General features: G+C 41.7%; 1 protein-coding gene across 6 annotated transcripts in view; it reads left to right on the plus strand.

Annotated features, from left to right (window-relative positions):
• The first annotated feature begins 18334 nt into the window (after positions 1–18334).
• The window catches only part of LOC126212877 (uncharacterized), a 262978-nt gene continuing 257700 nt past the window's right edge, over positions 18335–23612 (plus strand). For 5 of the 6 annotated variants that reach the window (XM_049940372.1, XM_049940375.1, XM_049940377.1 and 2 more), the window contains exon 1: positions 18335–18538. The gene's annotated coding sequence lies outside the window, so the exon portion shown is untranslated. The remainder of the gene's footprint in view (positions 18539–23612) is intronic. The other variant, XM_049940373.1, reaches the window with a different exon arrangement.

Below are 23612 nucleotides of genomic sequence, written 5' to 3' on the forward strand. Positions count from 1 at the left end.
AACATGTCAACATGTGACTCTCAAGAGCAATCGCATGTGTATCCCAGATATTACACTGCATCGGAATCAGACACATCCGTCAGTAGGTAGTGTGTCCAAATTCAGTCTCCAGTCCGCTTTCCATTATTTCCACATGATTATATAAGCTGTAACGTAGATAAGGGGTTTAATATCATCAAAAACTTTAAAAACAACATCAGAACTTCCAAAATACCTTCTCTTACTCCTATCTGGCGATCCTAGAGAGAATTTCTACATCAGACAGACCCTGCACTATGCTGGAGTCTCCTCTGCCATGTCCGATTCCCGACTGCCAGTCTTCCGAGGGCAGTTGCAGCTGGCTCAGCAGCTTCTGCCTGTTTACAGCAGATCAGCTTCACGAACATGGTGAACTCTTACAAATCTGAAAGGGGCAAGTACACTACATCCGCCACCCTTTAGAATGCTCGTAAAGAATATTGAAACTAATGGGCAAGTGAAGAAGTTATAAAAGAAAACAAATTAAATGTAAACATAAAGACTTTATTACAAATTTTACATACAGAAATATTTTCTGAAAGCAATTGTTTTTCTTTTATCTTATGTTCTGCTCACAGCTCCTTTGTATGAAATGCACTTTCCAAATTCTGACTTGCCAGTTTCACTATTTCTGAGTACATTTAATTTCTGTTGTAGGGAAGCTTGCCTCTTCCTGGTTTTTGAGTACATTTTGATGATGTGGCCGTCTTTTGCTGAGGTTCTTCCTTTGGGTGCGAATGGCCTTGCTGCAGTATTATCATTGGTTGCCATCAGATCACCAAAGTGAATCACTGTTGGGCTTGGCCAGCACTTGGATGGGTCACCGTCTGGGCCTGCTGACAAGGGAACCTCCGCATCGCACCCCCCCCCCCCCCCCTTCAGATGTAGTTATAAGTTGGCACAGTGGATAGGCCTTGAAAAACTGAACACAGGTCAATCGAGAAAACAGGAAGTAGTTGTGTGGAACTACGAAACAAATAAGCAAAATATACAAACTGAGTAGTCCATACGCAAGATAGGCAACATCAAGGAGACTGCGAGCTCAGCAGCGCCGTGGTCCCGTGGTTAGCGCGAGTAGCTGCAGAACGAGAGGTTCTTGGTTCAACTCTTCCCTCAACTGAAAATTTTACTTACTTTATTTTCGCAAAGTTATGATCTGTCCGTTCGTTCATTGACGTTTCTGTTCACTGCAATAAGTTTAGTGTCTGTGTTTTGCGACCGCACCGCAAAACCGTGCGATTAGTAGACGAAAGGACGTGCCTCTCCAATGGGAACCGAAAACATTTAATCGCAAGGTCATAGGTCAACCGATTCCTCCATGGGAAAACACGTCTGATACATGCTACACGACACTGGTGACGGCATGTGCGTCACATGACAGGAATATGTTGTCGACCCACCTAACTTGTACACTTAGCGAATGGGTAAAAAGATTCTTCTACCTTGCCCGATTTAGGTTTTCTTGTCGATGTGATAATCACTCCCAAAATAGTGATGAAAACGTAAGAGTTTGTCACATAAACTGAAAATAAAAAATTAAGATTTTCACTCGAATGAAGACTTGAACCTAGGACCTCTCGTTCCATAGCTGCTCTCGCTAACCACGAGACCACGGAGCAGCTTGCCTTCCAGTCTCCCAGATGTTGCCTATCTTTGCATGGACTACTCAGTTTGTATATTTTACTAATTTTTTTCATAGTTCCACACAACTTCTTCCTGTTTTCTCGATTGATCTGTGTTCAGTTTTTCAAGGTCTATACACTGTGCCAACTTATAACTAAATCTGAGGGGGGTGTGATGGGGAGGTTCCCTTGTGAGTGCTGTTGGCAAGCAGGGTGCTCTGATCTCTTGTCAGGCCAATTGAGGAGCTACTTGACTGAGAAGTAGCCACTCCAGTCACATACACTGACAACAGGCAGGGGAGATGTGTGCCGACCACATGCCCTTCCATATCCATGCCTGGTGATGCATAAGGCTGAGGATGACATGGCGGCCAGTCGGTCCTGTTGGGCGTTCTAGGTCTTTTCTCAACGGTGTTTTTAATTCCTACGGATGTATCAGTTTCTTGATGTTTCAGACTTTTCACAAAATTGAAGACACCTGGGTGAGGAGATTCAGATGAAGCATTGTCATTTTCAGTTACATAATCAGCAAATTTGACAAGTTTTTGGTCTTGTGTCTGTATGCTGAACAGGTCAGGAAAAACATCAGGGACATCTTCAGGATTTAAGTAACTAAACCCAAAGATGTAAAACAGCCACTGGTCTTTTTCACTGTTCTTGTCTTTATACATCGAAGACAAACCTAATGTTTGTATGTTTTGCCACCTGCAAAATCTGAAGAAAATATTGTTTGTCGAAATTTAAAATGTGAAAGTGTTTTAAGGTTCATGTCTTAGTCAAAGGTACACAACTTTTTCTAGCTTGGATAAGGTACAGCTAATTTTAGAAATAACGTAATTTCAGGAGTACCTGCTCTATATTCTAATGTGTTTCAAAAAAGACAAGTAATATTCTATACTAATTATGGTTTATTGTTCAAAAGTAACACGGTTTTCTTAAAATAACCATTGAAATTGATCTTACCAAGATTCAGTCAGGTGAAACCGACAAGCACTAATCTTGACTAATGGGAAGGCGACTTTGATATTCTCTTGGATTTATTGTTTGAAGTCAGTTACCGCCGTTTTTGGATTACAAGACAGTGGCCTCTTCCTACATTCGCCATGAAAAACACTGTCTAATTTTCGAATATGTCTTCTTCTTCTCATCTTTTTTAAGGCCAGACTCTAATTGTATACAAGGTTCTATAGAATAACTGTGGATCTTGAGTAACGGGAAAAAGTGTTTCTTTGCATGCATTAATGTAGTTTCTTGCTAACATAGCTATTGTATATTAGAGTTGGTTCTGAAAACATTATGGTCATTTTCCATAACATTATTAAGGACAAAGGCATCAACTTTTGTAGTTGTCGCCTCCATCTGCTACAAAGAAACTTGAACTTACATCGTTAATTTTAGCAGTTTCGGCTTACCCCTCAAACGAGCATGAATAACGTTATGTCAATATAGCTGCATCATTCCTCTTTAATGTGTTCGCAGTTGTTAGGTTGTCATCTACTTCTTTGCATATAAGCATTGATTAATCAAACAAGTCTTTGGACTGAAGACTATAACAACAACAACAAGTATCGATGGTCTTTCATTCAAAATTTCGCCGTGTGTTCTAATAAAATTCCAAAACATTAACCTGTTTAACAAGTGTGCTGAAACTGCTGTGTGGTTATGAGTACTTTCCAAACGAGAAAAGAAGTTTTCACTGTCTACTTTAAATAATTCAACAGAAGACCACGAATTTTTGTCACAACATCGCCATCCACGTTCTTTGTTTCCTAGAACTCTGTAACGTTTGAATTTATAACCATTGCAGGGTAAATTTTTATTAGTGCGATCACTAAAAATAGGTTGCAAAACGTGACTTTCTAACATTTTTCGCTCTAGTGGCCAATTTGAACTACAAAACAAAGCACCATGTCATTCTTTGCAGGTGTTAGTGAGTTGCTATGGTTCACAGAACAGGGCCAGGAACACCCCCCCCCCCCCCCCTGACTCATACATAGGATCAGAGTGTCCTGCTACCTGACGTACAGAGTGGCCGAGTTAAAGTGTGGGACTAACTGACCCTTTCACAGTACCCTTCTTGTGGTCATTACTTGTTGCCGAGTTCCTGTGTGGCCCCCGTAGCTGATGTTGAAGAGCGCTCTACCGCATCCCAAATTAAGGCTATTGAATGTTTTTAAAAATTTGGTAATAATTAATGTACATGAAGTCACTTTTCTCATTAAGTGCTTTCTCTTGATGTTTCACCTGGTGGGCATACATTTCCAATTCCTCCAACACACTGAAATAAAAACATAAAGACATGTTGTAGCCTTACTTTGGGATGTGCTAGAACACTCTATCAAACATCAGCTGTGGATGATCTCAGCGCACTGGTGGCAGCGAAGTGACACGGCAGAGGAAACTTGAGCATGGCGCAGTGTTTCGTCTGGCACAGTGGAAACTCCCTCTATAGTCGCCAAATAGGAGGAAGAGAAGATATTTTGGAATGTTCTAAAGCTTCCTTTAATGTTTTTAATGACATCAAATCCCTCATCTATGTTGTACACGCCATACTTAGGAACATTGTTATGTACGAATTATATCAATCCACAAAAGACACGTTTTAGTACTACAGATTTTGCATGAGTTACTAAAATTTTTAAATTTTTTAAAACGTATTAACGCTGTTAAATTCTAAATTCATGTTTCTTAGGCTATACTTAGGATCATTCTTTATGAATTGTATAGATAGAGGGCTCCTTTTCAGTGCTAAAGCTGTTGCACCAATCATGTTTCTTAAAAAAAAAAAAAAAAAAAACCTATGAAGCAGCAGGAGCCTGGTGTACTGTTAGTTATGACAGAGACATCTCACATTACTTATAACTTCCTCGTTATTAGACCATGGTTGTGTCCAAATATTATGAACTACCTCAGAGAGAATGGTCTATTGACGCACAGTCAACACGGATTTGGAAAACATCTTTCTTCTGAAACACAACAAGCTCTTTACTCATACGATATGCTGAGTACTGTTGACAAGGGACTTCAAATTGATTCTGTATTTCTACATTTCCAGAAAGCTTCTGACACTGTAACACACAAGCGGCCCGTAGTAAAATTGTGTGCTTATGGAATACCGTCTCACTTATGTGACTGGATTCGTGATTTCCTGTCGGAGAGGTCACAAATCGTAGTAATTGACGGAAAGTCATCGAGCAAAACAGAAGTGATTTTGGCGTTACCCAAGGTAGTGTTATAGGCCCTTTGCTGTTCCTTATCTACCTAAACGACTTGGAAGACAATCTGAGCAGCCGTCTTAGGTTGTCTTCATATTATGCTGTCGTTTATCGACTAGTGAAGTCATCAGAAGATCGAAACAAATTGCAAAGCGACTTACAAAAGATATCTGTATGGTGCGAAAATGGGCAGTTGACCCTAAAAAACGAAAAGTGGCAATTCATCCACATGAGTGCTAAAGAATCCATTAAACTTTGATTACATGATAAATCAGTCAAATCTAAAGTCCATAAATTCAATTAAATACCTAGGGATTAGAATTATGAACAACTCAAATTGGAAGGAACACAGAAAATGTTGTGGGGAAGGCGAACCAAAGACTGCGTTTTATTGGCAGGACATTTAGATGATGCAACAGATCTACCAAAGAGACTGCCTACACTACGCTTGACCATTCATTTTTAGAATACTGCTGTGAGGTGTGGGATCCTTACTAGGTAGGACTGACAGAGTACATAGAGAAAGTTCAAAGAAGAGCAGTACGTTTTGTATTATCACAAAATAGGGGAGAGAGTGTCACTGAAATAATACAGGATTGGGGCAGACATCATTTTAAAAAAGACATTTTTCGTGGCGGAATCTTCTCACGAAATTTCAGTCAGAAACCTTCTCCAAATGTGAAAACATTTTGTTGACGTCGACATACATAGAGAGAAACGATCATCATAATAAAATAAGGGAAATCAGAGCTCACACAAAAAGAAATAGGTGTTCGTTCTTTACGCGCGCTGTATGAGACTGAAAGAATAGAGAACTATTGTGAAGGCGGTTCAGTGAAGTCTCTGCCAGGCACTTAAATGTGATTTGCAGAGTATCAATGTAAATGTAGTTGCAGATGTAGATTTATAAAATTCTCTCCTAACGTTTTCCCTCCAGCTGTGGGAGATATCTTCAGAGATAAAATGGTGAATCCCTGAAGATTGCCGGTCGGTGTGGCCGAGTGGTTCTAGGCGCTACAGTCTGGAACCGCTACAGTCGCAGGTTCGAATCCTGCCTCAGGCATGGATGTGTGCGATGTTCTTAGGTTAGTTAAGTTTATGTAGTTCTTTTAAGTTCTAGGGGACTGATGACCTCAGAAGTTAAGTCCCATAGTGCTCAGAGCCAGTTTTGAACCTGAAGATGTCTCCCACAGTCGGAGAGGAAACATTACGAGAAAGATTTATAAATCGACCATTTCCTAATAACCCAGAAGTCTCCAGTGATGTCAGTACCACCCGTGAAAGCTTATATTGTATGATCAGCGGCATCTTAATTCTGTATTCAACAATTAACTCTGTAAGTATAACAAATAGTATGTTGTACAACTGTTGTAGTAACTAAATTCTTAAGAATTCTGAAGCTTTGTAAACCTCTTAAACCAATTGCTAATTATAATTTCAACCAGTTGTAATTTAATTTTGTATAACAGACCTGAAGGTGGGAAGGTGGCCTGAAAGAAATCATATGGAAATAAAGGAAAGTGATCTGCAGACTGAATTTGAACAGTTCTGTTGTACTGCATTTTTGATGTTTCTTCCTTCCCATGGTCTTCGTGTGTATCCCTGGGTAAATTGTACTTGTTGGTTAAGATTTTGCCATGTATGTTGCACTTGTTGGTTAAGATTTTGCCATGTATGTTGCACAATGCTTGACAGGAATTCATTCTAGAAAAAGTTTGGCACGTTCAGCTTAAAGTTAAGCGAACTTCTAACTTTTTTGAATGGATGCTACAGAAGCAGCTGTTGCTACAGCTTTGCCTGAGGTGCCATTCACTAATAGCATAGTGGGTTTCATTGGTGGGAAGGGATTTTATGCTCTGGATATAATAACTAATCGTGTTTCCTATGGGAGTCTCAAATTCAGAAGAGTGAGGAATGATGTAATATTAGCTTAAGCTGTTTCATATCATTACCTGTGTCTGATACCATGGTAGACCCATTACCAAAACATTACTAAAAGATCATCTTCAGGATGACTTTATGATGTAATATTGGAGAAAAAGGAAATATTATTACTGCTTGAAAAGTCTTCAGCAAAAGCCTACGGCAGTCTTTGCTGGACATGTGCTATCCGCTTCTAAACTGATTCAAAGAGCCAGGAGTGATTGACTGCGACCACGGAAACAGGAGCAGTAGTAGCTTGTCTTATCTGATGCGCCTCTCTGCTGACATTAGTGAATGGATTGAAGTTTTTGCAGCACACTTGCGTAACAGCACCACACCATCACATGCTGAAGGAAACAATTCACAAGCCACAAAAGTAAAATAAAAAACTAAAATAAAAGTAATAATAAAACCAAAATTCGTTATATGCCATGTGTATGTATGGATTTGCATATCATATTAAAGTCTCCAACTTTTCTCAGCGTTGAAAAAAGTAGAAAATAAAGATAGATCATTTCTTCAGAACAATGCCTTAATCCAGTGCATTTTCTGCTTTATAAAATGATTCAAAGGGCTCTGAGCACTATGGTACTTAACTTCTGAGGTAATCAGTCCCCTAGAACTTAGAACTACTTAAACCTAACCAACCTAAGGACATCACACACATCCATGCCTGAGGCAGGATTCGAACCTGCGACAGTGTCGGTCGCGCGGTTCCAGACTGTAGCGTCTAGAGCCGCTCGGCCACTACGGCTGGCTTCTGCTTTATACAGGGTGTAACTGACAACTATTTACAATATGCGACAGTCGTGTAGTGCAATTTGAGACTAATAATTTGCTATAGGACTTTGCAGCCCATCCATCAATTCGGGAAAGTAAGTGAAATCAGCCTACAAAAACTACCTAAGCTATACCAAATATTCTTTGTGTGACATTTCAGTATTCTATCACTTTCTTCGAGCAAACTATTAGTCCTAGAGAACAAAACCGTGGGAATTTTTTTTTAGAAAATTTATTGGAGTTTAATTTTGTTATGGTTGTAACGCTGCTAGCCAAATTTTTTAGTTAAAATAATGAGAAGTAGCGAGAAAAACGACATGAAACACTGCATTAACAGCCGAAGGCTAGTAGCCACAAGTGAGGTGACATGTTGGTCAGAATAACATTCACACAAGAAAACTGAGATATGAGGTTCGCTGTGCTTAGTGGACAACTGCACCAAACAGCAGTAATGACCGTAGCAGGCAGACCGATGTCACCACACAGGGGCAAATGTCTTATTACGGGTGATGTGAGTAGGGAGCAGTTCTCAGTGAAACAGACGTGTCTCAGAGCGATATAAATATGTCTGGATTCTGTGGTAGAAGGCATTCACTCGTCGACAGAGTCCAGCACCACCACCACAACGCAGAGGGCCACGCCATCAGTAGCCATAGGTTTGAGAACGGACTGGATCTGCCACTGTCAGCACGGAGGCACTCACAACGATAGTAGGTGCCACAGACTCGCAAAACTACTGTCCATGCCTGCTGAATCCAGCATTGAGTTCCTAGTGGGACTTAGTTCCTCAGCGCCCCCTGGCATCCGCCTCCTGCTAGACAGCAGCAAGTCGAAATCCATGCACAGCCATCCCCCCACACTGCTGCAGTAAAGGCATGCAGAACGAAAGCACTGCCGGTGCTCCACACCTCTGAGGGAAGTAGGACACTGCTAATGTCATGACTGTAGCCTCCAGTGGCCACTGGCCTGCCACAGGTCTTCTGTCAGCATCACAAGGCGCCTATACAGCATACAGGACAAAAGCAGCTGCCTATACATCGGTGCTGGCCAGGTTCAACAAAGTGAGGCTTGTTTGCCTCACCTTTCCACTGCACATCACATATTGGTACTAAATAAAGGGATTCTTTATTGTCAACAGTGTTTCCACTGGACCTCCTGACTTCACTCACCATCCTGAGTGCAGCTGCACTATTCAAAGTGATGTCACCAGTGTCTACATCACCACAATCAGCAGTGGAGGATGTCCCATCTTCTGCAGCACAACATTTGAACCACATCAGTATCATTGTTTAAGGTGAGTGAGACCATTTTTTCCTTGTGTGGTCACAGGCATGGGGTCAAAGTTTAGGGTGTGTGTTTATATGAGGGTTCTTTCTAAAACTGGAGGAACCAGTATATTTGTCACAGTTTAGAGGTAACGCTAGAGATGAATTGTTGGTGCATGTGTGTTGTACACAGTAATTTTCTTGGGCCTTCTGCTCTTTGTGCCGAATCTGTAGCAGTGATTTTCTTTATAGCTGATCATTTAGGCACACAGCTAGACAATGTGGAGACTCCAGGTGGCTCATAATAAGACAGAAGAGATAGGTTGGTAATACAAGTAGATGCAGATTATTCTGTCTGTGTTAGAGTTGGATTATTCTTTCGTGTTTTTTTATTTATTATTTGTGAGTAGCAAAATGGGTAATGGTGAGGAGATGACAAAGTTGCAGACAGAGAGTGTCACCAAAGATGAGGCTATGGAATCATTAGTGAATCAGGTATCTCAGTTAATGTCTTACGACATGGATATTGATAATAAAGTGTCAGACAAAGGTCAGAACATAAAACTCTTGAAGTCACACACTCTAGGGGTGGATGTGACTGTTGCTAACCTTGTTTCTCCCTTTTATGGTATGTTGTCTGAGGATGTGTTAGCATTTGTAGAAAATCTCAAGTTATTGGCTGACTTAAGGGATTGGTTGGATAAACAGTTATTGCAGATTGCAAGATTTAATTTAATATGGTAAGCAAAGTTGTTCACATATTGCAAAGCAGTATTAAACACTGCAGAAACTTTTGATCAGCTGAGACAAGGGTTGGTGCTGATGTATAAGGAAAAACAGTGCACAGTTTTTTCGCGAGTCATTGGATGTGGTTTCCAGAAGACATAATGAGGCAGTATATGACTTTGTGGACAGAACTAGAAAGTTGAATGTCCACACTTATGAATTGTCACAGAGTGAGGAGGTGAACAATGGGTTACTCCAGGAGATCAAGCGGTGAGCACTTAATGCTTTTCTTAGAAGTTTAGCACCGGAAATGCCAAGGAGGGACCACAGTGGCCCATCTATAGATCTCCTTGTAGGAATTAGATTAGTACTGGGGTATGAGGATAATGATAGATCGACAGAGGTATGAGATTGGAGATATGTGTTTGCATGAAATGTAAAGTGTTTTTATTGTGGGCACAAGGAGCACATGTAGAGGCAATGCTACCACCTATAAAGCAGTCATTGGGATAGTATGCACTGCCAACGATTTAATGGGAATAATAGAAGGGGCAGTGTAGGACATTGATGGGATATAGACCTTAGCATCCAGCATCACAACCTTCTTTGGTTTTGGCTATTGGGGAAGAATGGGCTGCCATTAATCTACAGGCATTCACTATCTTATTGAAAGTGTCTCATGCAGAGTTCCAGGTTTCACAATGATAGATACACCCTACGTTGATGTCCACTAATAGGTGTCCAGGTGCTTCTGATCACACCTTCATTGCGTACTTTGAATAGGATGACTGCACAGAAAATATTGAGAGATCGATAAATATTCTACTAGATTTGCGATAGAAATTCACAAAATGTTGGAAACTCACTTTATTGCGGATTGTATCTCATTTTGTTGCAGACTGTGAAACACTGAAAAGTCCTATTCCACATATTCTCCTTCACAGTCGTTTCCTTGTCAAGCAAGTTATTACCTCCTAGCTTCAGCATATGATACAGATCTGTCATATTGAGCAAGATGCTTGAGATATGGAGCAAACTCTCATAAGTGCGACAGCAGAAAACAATTTTACCATAACAAAAACTATTTGCAGCTACTGACTATATATGTTACAAAGAAATCAGCAGTTGGTTACTTTAACTTTTTAGTAAATGGAAATTTTGCAAACTGATGCCATTTGTATGTCAAAGCACACATCTTGGCTTCAACTGATTACTTAGAACAACCAAAAGCTTATAATATAAACTCAAGTTCACAAAAAGTACAAGATCCTACAACAAACAAAACGCGAAGAGCGTAGATCTTATTTTATTAAGTAATTTTATTTACTAGACGGCATTTAAGATTTTATGTTTTTAAATTAATTAGTTATAAAAATCTGAAAAAAATAGTTTAATGTTTCTGTATTGCACTCTGCTGGTTTCACTTACTCTTCCTTCAGCATTCCAGTTAGTTCAGTCATTGGTTTCACTTTTGAAACACTTTGCTTAAGGTAACTTGCCTGTGAATGGCTGGAAAAACAGCAAGAATTTTCATGAAGTTTGTGAGGGTCTAACTATATAATATCAACTCTAAATACAAAGAAATTTTAGGACAATGAAAGTGTTTTAAGGATGAAAATTTTGGTATAAGAACAATCAGAATAGCTTTGATATAAACTTTATTATATAAACATATAGTCAGTAATTTAAATTCTTTCTGACAGTCTACGTTGAATTCTATAGACTTATTAACTATTTTTCTTAGATGCTTAAAACTTTGTGTACACATTTATAACATTGTTATCTAAAAAGTAGACTACAATCAAATGATCTCAATCAATAGTTTTTATACTATAAATACATAAATTAGACAATCAAAATAAGGTAATTTTTTATATTTAAGAAGGGTATATTTTTCGTCTTTGTGACAGTTAGCTGGTGTCTGTGGTCTACTTTTCTCCAAGTGGTAGCTTGAAATATCACAAAAAATTTCAGACCTCCAGTCCAAATAGTTTTTTTTTTTTGCATAAAATAAACATGTCAGAAAATTTGATTCTTGGGAAATTCAGTTTAAAGTTACATTTTATCTGTAACTCACCTATGTTGTTCTTAAAACCGTCCAGTTGCATAATATCCTTGCTTTGTGTTTTCCTCATCTTCTCTTTTCCTTTTCTTGCTCCTCTTTGCTATTCTGGCCTCTTTAGTTTCATCAAGAACCCATTTCTCGCCTTTGGCCACTCTCAAGGAATCAATTGCTATCAGTGCTTGTCTCATACTGAAACCAGGAGTTAGTCCCAACGGCTCTAAAACATAATATCTTCTAACTGCCCCATCATTAAAGAAAATAACTGCATCTAATACACCTAATCTCATGGTTTCGAAACCAACAAACGCAGTTTTAGGCAGGCATTTCCTTATCACATGGTTGAAACATTCATTAACATTTTGTGTCTTTCCATGTAAGCACCTTGACAATAGTTTAGTCTCACTGGTCCCTGTATATGGGCTTCATTGCAACCAATACCTTAAATGGCAGGGAGTGGAGCCCATACTGCTTTCATCATGGCCTCAATATTGTGTCGATTCCTTCTCATGGTTAAACCATAATAGAGCTGCAGTTTGTCCACCTCTTTGTTAGTAAGTTGAAGCAGAGTCACTAGCAAGTGACCTAAGAGCTTCATTTAAACTATTATTGTCAGCCTGGGACCACAATTCCGTCTGACATTCCAATATCAATGGGTAAATTACATGTGCCATTTCCTAACATCAGGTTCAGACGAAATAATTCCACTGTAGGTGACTTGCCTACAACAAATAATTGCATAGCTGTCCGGTATAATGTGTTAACGAAAAAATATTTATTCGCAGAAACTCACAATGAGAAGAAACTAAAAAAAACAACAGAGAAGTAACAAAAACTAGGAGACTCTATAGTCTTACGGCAAAGATAAAAAAAGCAACACATGACCAGGAAAAAACTCTCGCGCACTTTTGATATCACTTTGCACCAGACATGAAAAATATCACTGCCACACAGACCCCTCCCCCCCCCCCCCTTAAAGTGCGGAGCCCCAGGGATATCTTGATACTTGAATTTTATTCGACGTCCAGCTCTGGTGTGCGTCGGGTGTCTCGGGGGCGGTGACGTTGTTGTTTGTGGTGGTGATTCACCTGTCTCGGACGATGTACTGAGAGGTGTTTCGGTATGCTCTGCGCCCATCATGTGTTGATGCACAGGCGTGGTGTCAGAGGCCGGAGAGGGTAAAACCCGTGATGGCTTGACACGTTCGGAATACCATTGTACATTATGTCCACGGTATGCTTATTTCTACTCAACACCTGAAATGGGCCCGTATATGGTGGTTGTAAAGGCGATTTGACTGAGTCTGTTCGCAACATGACGTGAGAGCAATCGTATAAGTCTTTGTGTACAAACACCTTACGGTTGCCATGGCGAGAAGGTGGCGGGCAACGTATATTTGTGCAGTGACGTTTTAGCTGCTGCACCCAGTGTGTGAGGCCATCTGATCCAGGTAGTGAGGTTGGTACTAAATAATCTGCAGGAATCCGTAGCGGCTGGCCGTAAACCATCTCGGCAACTGATGCACCAATATTGGGTTTGCGAGCTGTCCACAGGCCTAACAACACTAATGGTAATGCTTCCGTCCATCTTTTTTTTTTTTTTTTCTCTGAGCACTATGGGACTCAACTGCTGAGGTCATTAGTCCCCTAGAACTTAGAACTAGTTACACCTAACTAACCTAAGGACATCACAAACATCCATGCCCGAGGCAGGATTCGAACCTGCGACCGTAGCGGACTTGCGGTTCCAGACTGCAGCGCCTTTAACCGCATGGCCACTTCGGCCGGCTTCCGTCCATCTCTCTTGATGACACATCAATGCTGCTTTGAGTGTTCTGTGCCATCGTTCGACCATACCATTACTGGCAGGGTGATAGGTAGTCGTGTGGTGGCGTTGGAAACCGCACATTTTGGATAGCTCGAGGAACAACGTAGATTTGAACTGACGTCCTTGATCAGTTGTGACATGAAGGGGGCATCCAAAATGGGCAACCCACGTACACAGAAACGTCTTCGCAGTAGTTTCGGCTGAAATATCGACTATTGGAGTTTATTCTGCCCATCTTGTGCACCTATCTATGGCCGTAAACTAATATCTGTAACCCTCTGACTGTGGGAGAGGTCCAACCAGGTCCACGTGAACGTGTACGAATCTAGCAGAGGTACCTTGAAAATCTCCAATATCAGCACGCACATGTCGTCCTACTTTACTCTGTTGACAAGGAATGGAGGAACATACCCAAAGTCGCGCGTCTCTTTTCATAGAAGGCCACACATAGCGGTCTGTCAGTAGCTTGATTGTAGCGTTGGCTCCTGGGTGCGGTAGTGTGTGGAAACTGTTGAATGCCGTCTTGCGCAGTATTTCTGAAATGAATGGTCTCGGTCTGCCTTGAGAAAATTCGCACCACAGCTTCGGCTTCGAATTAGGCACCAGAATTTGCTCGAACTTCAGACCTGTAGACGGGTCGTTTAACAGTTGTAGTAGCTCTGCATCCTTGGTCTGTTCCACTGCAAGTTTATCATAGTCTATAATTTCTGAAATGCCGCAAATACGTGAAAAATAATCAGCCACTAAATTTTCTGCGCCTCTTAAATGGCGTATATCTGTCGTGAGCTGACTTATGAACTCAATATAACGGAACTGTCTTGGTGGGCACTATCACTGGTGTTTTTAAAAGCCGATGTTATGCGTTTGTGGTCTGTAAACACAGTCACTGGTCTAGCCTCTATGTGTGGACGGAAGTATCGAATTGCTTCGTAGATCGCGAACAATTCTCTGTCATACGCGGTCCACTCCGGTTGTGCAGTCTGTAACTTTTTAGAGAAAAACCGTAGTGGTTGCCATTGCCCTTCTACACGCTGGTGCAGCGCCGCCCCTATTGCTGACTGGCTCACGTCTACAACAATAGCTAGCTGTGCGTAGTGAACTGCGTGAGCGAGCAACACTGCTTTGCTGAGGCTTGCTTGAAGATCATTAAATGCTTTGTCCATTTCTTGTGGCCACTTAATTATTCGTCGACCTTTGGCGTCGCGTCCCTTGAGTGCATCAGTGAGTGGTGCTTGCACCGTAGCCGTTGCTGGCAGATGACGTCTATAAAAATTTATTACTCCCATGTATCGTCGTAGCTCTTGGTAGTTTGTCGGTTCCGGAAGGGCCCGTATCGCCGCGATCTTCTCTGGTAGAGGCAATATGCCTTCTGATGACACAGTATGGCCGAGGAAAGTGACTTGGTTCTTGTGCGTGACGCATTTACACTCCTGGAAATGGAAAAAAGAACACATTGACACCGGTGTGTCAGACCCACCATACTTGCTCCGGACACTGCGAGAGGGCTGTACAAGCAATGATCACACGCACGGCACAGCGGACACACCAGGAACCGCGGTGTTGGCCGTCGAATGGCGCTAGCTGCGCAGCATTTGTGCACCGCCGCCGTCAGTGTCAGCCAGTTTGCCGTGGCATGCGGAGCTCCATCGCAGTCTTTAACACTGGTAGCATGCCGCGACAGCGTGGACGTGAACCGTATGTGCAGTTGACGGACTTTGAGCGAGGGCGTATAGTGGGCATGCGGGAGGCCGGGTGGACGTACCGCCGAATTGCTCAACACGTGGGGCGTGAGGTCTCCACAGTACATCGATGTTGTCGCCAGTGGTCGGCGGAAGGTGCACGTGCCCATCGACCTGGGACCGGACCGCAGCGACGCACGGATGCACGCCAAGACCGTAGGATCCTACGCAGTGCTGTAGGGGACCGCACCGCCACTTCCCAGCAAATTAGGGACACTGTTGCTCCTGGGGTATCGGCGAGGACCATTCGCAACCGTCTCCACGAAGCTGGGCTACGGTCCCGCACACCGTTAGGCCGTCTTCCGCTCACGCCCCAACATCGTGCAGCCCGCCTCCAGTGGTGTCGCGACAGGCGTGAATGGAGGGACGAATGGAGACGTGTCGTCTTCAGCGATGAGAGTCGCTTCTGCCTTGGTGCCAATGATGGTCGTATGCGTGTTTGGCGCCGTGCAGGTGAGCGCCACAATCAGGACTGCATACGACCGAGGCACACAGGCCCAACACCCGGCATCATGGTGTGGGGAGCGATCTCCTACACTGGCCGCACACCACTGGTGATCGTCGAGGGGACACTGAATAGTGCACGGTACATCCAAACCGTCATCGAACCCATCGTTCTACCATTCCTAGACCGGCAAGGGAACTTGCTGTTCCAACAGGACAATGCACGTCCGCATGTATCCCGTGCCACCCAACGTGCTCTAGAAGGTGTAAGTCAACTACCCTGGCCAGCAAGATCTCCGGATCTGTCCCCCATTGAGCATGTTTGGGACTGGATGAAGCGTCGTCTCACGCGGTCTGCACGTCCGGCACGAACGCTGGTCCAACTGAGGCGCCAGGTGGAAATGGCATGGCAAGCCGTTCCACAGGACTACATCCAGCATCTCTACGATCGTCTCCATGGGAGAATAGCAGCCTGCATTGCTGCGAAAGGTGGATATACACTGTACTAGTGCCGACATTGTGCATGCTCTGTTGCCTGTGTCTATGTGCCTGTGGTTCTGTCAGTGTGATCATGTGATGTATCTGACCCCAGGAATGTGTCAATAAAGTTTCCCCTTCCTGGGACAATGAATTCACGGTGTTCTTATTTCAATTTCCAGGAGTGTATGTTCGTTTAAAACGACTCCGTAGTCGGATAGACGCTTGCGAAGTTGACACAGATGCTGTTTATGTGTTTGACTATCCGGAGAGAAAACCAAGATGTCATCAAGATAAGCAAAGCAAAATGTTTATCCCTTTATCACTTCGTCGATAAAACGCTGCGTTCTTAAGGCGAAAAGGCATAAATCCACCAAAAACTTTGTACCCGTAAGTGCGTCTGATACATACAATCTTTTCGAAGCAGGAGGCATGTGTATTGACGATTGCTGTCGCTGACATGAAAACACTGCACTGTTTCTGTACATACCTTGGTTGCCTGAGTAGGCGCACGGTGATGTACATCTTGTAGCACCTCTCTCAAAACGTTTATAGTACCAACACGCCTTACGCTCGTCCTCTTGTTGACTTCGTGTTTCACGCCCAGCCCGGTCACTCTTGCGCTTAAAGATAACTTGTGGTCGTTGTAGCGTGCGTAGCTGCGTTCGCAAATTCTCTATTGCAGTTTTTAAATCTCTAATTTCGATTGAACTTTTTGTTGTTTGTTGCGTTGCGACCGCGGCACAGGTTACTGTTACATCGTCAGTTTGGTTTTGCTGGTAATGGTAGTTACCGTACGTGGCGTCTGTCGACGTCATTGCGACTGTTGCACTAGGCTCGTGCGTCTCGTAGATTCTGTCTGCAGCGAGCAGCAGTTTGTCAACTGATCTTTCGTCGTATATAGCTGGTGTAGTTCTTACTTGCGTTGGTAGCTGTTGTTGCCATACGTGGAGTAACAGTCTATCAGAGACTGTCGAACTATCTACCAGGCTGCGTAAATGACGCCAGTATTCTGATGGGGTCCTACCTCCCCGTCTCTCTTGGTACAGTACTTGTTTGATGTCGACTGACTTCACACATCGAGAAATTAATACTTCTTTCAGTCTACAGTAAGCTCCTTCTGTCGGCGGGTTCACTATAATGTCAGATATCAAAGCCGAGGTCTGATGGACCAAATTACTTATCACCAAGGTGAACTTCTCGTGATCACTGACTGTTCTTTCTTGTAGAAATATATTTTCCATTACCGCGAACCATGTGTGTGGCTGAGAAGGTATGAATGGGGGCGCTCGTAATTGCAACCGTTGAGTTGGTGAAGCGTTGAAACCGGCGGGTAGTTCCATTGCTGTTATTTGCTGTGGTTGTGCTGCAGTAGTCCCAGTTTCCGATGATGTTGCCTTGCTGGTGTGTGCCATGGCTGTTGAACCAACGTCATTCCTTTGGTCCGGTATATGCTTGAAGTTCATATCTTTCGAAATATGCAACGGTAAAGTTTCTATTTCATTCTGAAGCCTATGAATTTCTTCCGTTATCGAACCGTATCGTTTGCCGTCGTCGCTCATTGCTTTTGCACTTAATGTTCGACATAGCTAATGAAAGGTTAAAGTTCCTTGATTGGAGGTCACCAATTATGCAGGCTACTTGCCTACAGCAAATAATTGCATAGCCGTCCGGTATAATGTGTTAACGTAAAAATATTTATTCGCAAAAACTCACAATGAGAAGAAACTTAAAAAAAAAAACAGAGAAGTAACAAAAACTAGAAGACTCTATAGTCTTATGGCAAAGATAAAAAAACAACACATGACCAGAAAAAAACTCTCGCGCACTTTTGATGTCACTTCGCACCACACATGAAAAATATCGCTGCCACACCGCTTTCAACACTATTAATCGCTCCTTGAAACAAAATTAAATCAATCCATTAACATTTATCAGCTGCAAACCACCGAAAGGTAGTACATAAACGTTAAATGAAAACTTACGTAACTATTTAAACAGTTTAACCTCACAAGGTGATGATGTCACCCCAAACGATTTCCCAATTGGATTAATTTTGTATTCCAAATGTATATACACGAAGAGCATCATTTGTCAACTGCTAAATGTCATGTAGTAATTTATTTATTTATTTTGTTCATCGAAATGATCCTTCTTGCTAAAGAGTATCTTTGGCTGCAAAAAGTCAATTTTCCTGACAGCAACAGCAAGTATCTTTGCTCGTACCGGTTTTACTGCTTGGGAAGTAAGCAGTCGTGTTTGTGATACGTGCTCGTGTGACAAGTGCAAACAGCAGTGTGTTAAACAAAACTTGAAACTGGGCACCGGTTTCTTCCAACATTATGTACATGCCGAATGGAGACTGATTATGCAAGAAGGTAACACGAAGACAACACTACGTCTTCAAACAACATGTTGTTCGCTGTCTGCTTAGCGTAAGGTGAGTGCTGTCCTGCTTTAGCTGTAATCTCGATGTACGCGTGAGAACGAGTACGATGTAGCCTCCGTCTGATACAATGCATATTTTCAACGTAGTTTTCAACATAAACGGAAACACTTTCGCTACCTAAACGTTTCCGTTCTGCACCGGCATTTAGCCCTTTATACGTCTCTGTAATCTTGTTCAGTTGATACGATCAGCGTCTTAATGTTTATTGTGAATGTGATTTAGGACCATGATACTAGCCGACCGGGCGCTCGTTTTCTGCCGTGAGAAGAGAATGTAAAAGTTGTTCGTGGCGTTTATTTTATTTAACCAATTATTTGCGTACAGTGGAGTACTTGTTTGTTTACATAACTGACTCGTGTTGTTGCGCCCCCCCCCCCCCCCCCCCACCGGGAAAGAAGTTAGTTCTTGCATACTTTCAGGAAGATTTGGTGTTTATTACGTGCTGAAGTATATTACCTGTTTCGCACGTTTCTATAGGTCGTGTTAATATTCCACTACATGAATCTGTTAATTTTTACACTCACTCACACACCTTTAAAAACTTCATCAGCACATGTTACTTTTTCCACTCTAGTTGCACCATCATTTCACAACCACATGTTGCTGCGGAAGTTCTCATTGGCTGCATATTGCCTACCGTTTAAGAATCCTAAAGTGTTAAAGAATTGTGAGTACTAGAGCATGTTTTCAAACTGTCCCATGAGAAGACGCAGATACAAGTTTTACTTTCTTAACTGTGTTGGAATTATAAGCAGATTCTATTAAGTTTATCATTTATCTGAACATTATGCTTCTCCCTCCCATCTTTATTTTCCGCGGCAATATAGGACTTGGCAACTGTGTCGGCATTAAATTTGCAGCTGTTAAAGATAGTCATTGTCATATTTTATAAAGTAGTAGAATTATTTTATGAGCTCCGTCTGTAGTTACACTTCGATGATGATACCATGCTAATGCATTTGTACACTATTATTTGAACTATTTGTACGTAAGTGCATGCAAAGGACATTGCTAAATCAAGCACGATATTTGCATTTCTAATCTATCTTTCGTGGTTATGAAATATTTTCCACGAACCAGGTTATAAAGGCGTTATATATTCACATCAGCCATGTCAATAGCCCTGGTAAATAAGCATAACGGGTCAACAGAAAATTACGGTACCACCCATCAGATTTGGCCCGTGACACAATTATGTTGTGACGTCATTGTGGCGCAGCGTCTTTGAAATGGATCATGTGTGCAGAAGCGTAAGTGGTGAGCATTAAGCGGTGGTACAGTCGGGTATGGGATGTTTTTGTTTCTGAGCTGGTTGTGAGTGATATTACTGCTCCACTGGAATTAGTGCTGTGTGATTGGTACTTAATGTTTTCAGTGTATAGTTTTGTTGATATTCTGTGAGGTATTTCAACGGCCATGATTTCTGACAACTGAATTGTTTTCGGTTGTTAATTGTCATATTGTTAATGGTTTGCAGCATAATTTTCGTCTTGTTCGTTTGGTACTAGGTATAGATCAGACGACGAAATTTACTACTGCTAGTAGTAGTTCGTTAGTTGCTGCTATGATCGAGAATATGCTTGCTTCTGTTAACTTCATTTATATTGCTTGTTACTGGAGTATGCTAACACGCACTCGTCTGTGTAGATAATTCCCTGCTGTCGCACTGTCCGCTGTGTCCTTGGTGGCTCAGATGGATAGAGCATCTGCCATGTAAGCAGGAGATCCCGGGTTTGAGTCCCGGTCGGGGCACACATTTTTATCTGTCCCTGTTGACGTATGTCAACGCCTGTAAGCAGATAACGGCTTTCATTTCATTGTAATTTCATACCAGTTAGTTGGAGGAAAGAAGAATCTAATCTAAATTATGTTACCGGTTAAATAAGTGTAACTAAAACTTTGATATGTAAAAAATTACTTTCAGAAACCATGTAATGTAATGCAAAATTTAGAAAAAGGCAAGCAATTTACTGTTGATAATTGAAAGGTTGAATTGATTTTACGGAAATACGGAAGCGTCCGATCCCACCCGTCTGCTTTGACCCATGACGTCACAAATATGGCGGAAACAAAAACAAACACACACACACTTTCCACAAGAAGCCTAATGACACTAATGGGACAAGCGCGGGAAATGGGGTGTTTTGGGTGGGGGACAAAGTAAATATAAACAAATTTAGACGCCTTGCGTAGCTATAACGTGCAACTGAAAGCCATGCATGAATACCCACCCACCTCCCCAGGGGTCGTAACCCCTGCAACCCATTGAAGATAAAGATGCTTCAGTAGCTGATTAGTGTTTTTTGTCTTTTTAAAAAAATAATCTCACGGGATAGAACGAACAGATCAGAAAGATAAATACAGTAAACTAAAACAGAAATTGGAGGAAACAGATAATTAAAATAAGTAATGTGTTTTTAAATTTAAAAAAAAATCTCACGAGATAGAACGGATAGATCAGAAAAGTAAATAAAATAAGATAAAACAGAACTGGAGACAGCCACACTCAAACCAAAGTCCGCGCCGTCATGACGTCACACACGACAACACCCTTACGTCACGGGTCAAAGCCGACGCGTGGGATCGGACGCTTCTGTCGACCCGATTTTACTTTAAAAATAACAACAATACGGTGTGGAATACAGTGCAATTGCCCATGAACCACATATGGGGAAGCAGGGTGCCTTGTAATATTTAATACATAAAATACTTATAATACTATAAATACTGATTAGCTGAAAACGGGGATAACCAAACGGTCGCCAGCCCACTAGGACTATGAATCTCCAGAATCTTACGAAAGGTAATGGCAAAGAAATTTAATCAATAGCATGGCAACAGGAGGTCGTCACCCTTTTCCACAACACAGCATTTCATGAGAACATAAATGAATCAGAAATAACTGAGTTTGCAGTTATGTTCTGAAAGATTAAATTTTGAAAATAAAGTTAAATGATGTTACCGGTTAAATAAGTGTAACTAAAACTTTGATATGTAAAAAATTACTTTCAGAAACCATGTAATGTAATGCAAAATTTAGAAAAAGGCAAGCAATTTACTGTTGATAATTGAAAGGTCGAATTGATTTTATTTTAAAAATAACAACAATAAAATACGTACTAAGTGAACAGAAGTCACTTGCTAAGCTGTTTATAGAATAAATGAAATTAAGAGAGCACAATTTGTGCTGTATCTTTTAGTTATTAGTTTTGCCAGTGAAATTTTACATTACTTTAAGTGAATGAAATTGAAAATTAGTTTAGCCTCTGTTATGAAATACAAGAATGAACAGTCGCTCAGGCAGAAAATTTAGGCTGAAACTGGTCATTACCAAACAAACAAAACTGGCAGTAAATAGTTAATTAATTTTCATGGAAAGGAAAAAGACCCTGCTTGCTAATAACGTCAGAGGACTATGACAACATGGGTGCCCTGTAAGTTAAAAGGATAGCCATATTTTATAAAAATGTAACTTTACGGTCTTACGATCTTGTAGCTGTGGGGACAGTGAAGAATGTAGACAAGGACCGTGCTGAGCTGCCTCTGTTGTTGGTACTGGTGCTGATTGAGAACCCTGTCATCTCCAGAGCCACGGATAGTTATGGGACAGGCAGTAGTTAGAATTGCAGCTTCCTCTGCCTGTCCACTCTTGTCATGCTCTCAGTGCTCATGGGTTAACGAATGTGGTGCGCATACATTGGCACAGTTATAGCTACACACTGTATCTGTGGGGGCACACAACAAACATTTCCGCACTCTTTCATCGCTCAAGCTGCTCTGCTTCCTTTCTGCTCACAGCGTGACACTCTCCATACTCGAAGATGAACGACAACTCTGCTACTGCCATTTCATTGTTGCTATTGATATATTGAAAATGAAAGTTTCCTTGGCTATTACCCAGCAATTTACAGTATTATTTCAACCAGTTATATACAGCCAGAAATAAATACTCTGGGCCGGCTGGAGTGGCCATGTGGTTGTAGGTGCTACAGTCTGGAACCGTGCGACTGCTACGGTCGCAGGTTCGAATCCTGCCTTGGGCATTTATGTGTGTGATGTCCTTAGGTTGGTTAGGTTTAAGTAGTTCTAAGTTCTAGGGGACTGATGACCTAAGAAGTTAAGTCCCATAGTGCTCAGAGCTATTTGAACCATTAAATACACTGTTGCTTCCGTTACATATTTAATATAGGTTCTCTAGCAATGCCTACAGATTCAGAATCATATGTACAGTGCAAGTTATGAACAGATATTAAACGCCCAAAAATTTTGAATTTCACAGAAATTTTATCTGCATTTTCGATGTTACAGTCCCCTTACTGGAGTGTAGCCCTTACGACTTGTATGGTTAAGACTCTTGAATGCTTAGTTAACCGCTGCCTCATCTGGTTGCTCAAATCCCAAGGTCACTTGAGCCGCTCCAGTGCAGCTTCAGACGCTACTGTTTCACCTTAGACAACTTAATTCTACTGCAGAAGGTGATATATGAGTCTTCCTGACGCTGAAACCATTTGGTTTGTGTGTGTTTTGGCCTCGAAAAAGCATACGACACTACTTGGAGATACAACATCCTTCTTCAACTTTACGAATGAGGACTGTGTTGATGTCTGCCACTTATTATCCAATACTTTCTCGAGGACTAGTGTTTTGGACATCGCATTGAGATGCCTTGTCGGACTGCTGTACACAAGAGAAGGGGGTCTACCAAGGCAGTGTACTTACAAGGGAAACTCCCCATCGCACCCCCCTCAGATTTAGTTATAAATTGACACAGTGGATAGGCCTTGAAAAACTGAACACAGATCAATCGAGAAAACAGGAAGAAGTTGTATGGAACTATAAAAAAATAAGCAAAATATACAAAGTGAGTAGTCCATGCGCAAGATAAGCAACATCAAGGACAATGTGAGCTAAGAAGCGCTGTGGTCCTGTGGTTAGAGTGAGCAGCTGCGGAACGAGAGGTCCATGGTTCAAGTCTCCCCTCGAGTCAAAATTTTACTTACTTTATTTTCGCAAAGTTATGATCTGTCCGTTCATTCATTGACGTCTCTGTTCACTGTAATAAGTT

This window comes from Schistocerca nitens, chromosome 11, assembly GCF_023898315.1.
Source record: "Schistocerca nitens isolate TAMUIC-IGC-003100 chromosome 11, iqSchNite1.1, whole genome shotgun sequence".
Lineage (NCBI taxonomy): Eukaryota > Metazoa > Arthropoda > Insecta > Orthoptera > Acrididae > Schistocerca > Schistocerca nitens.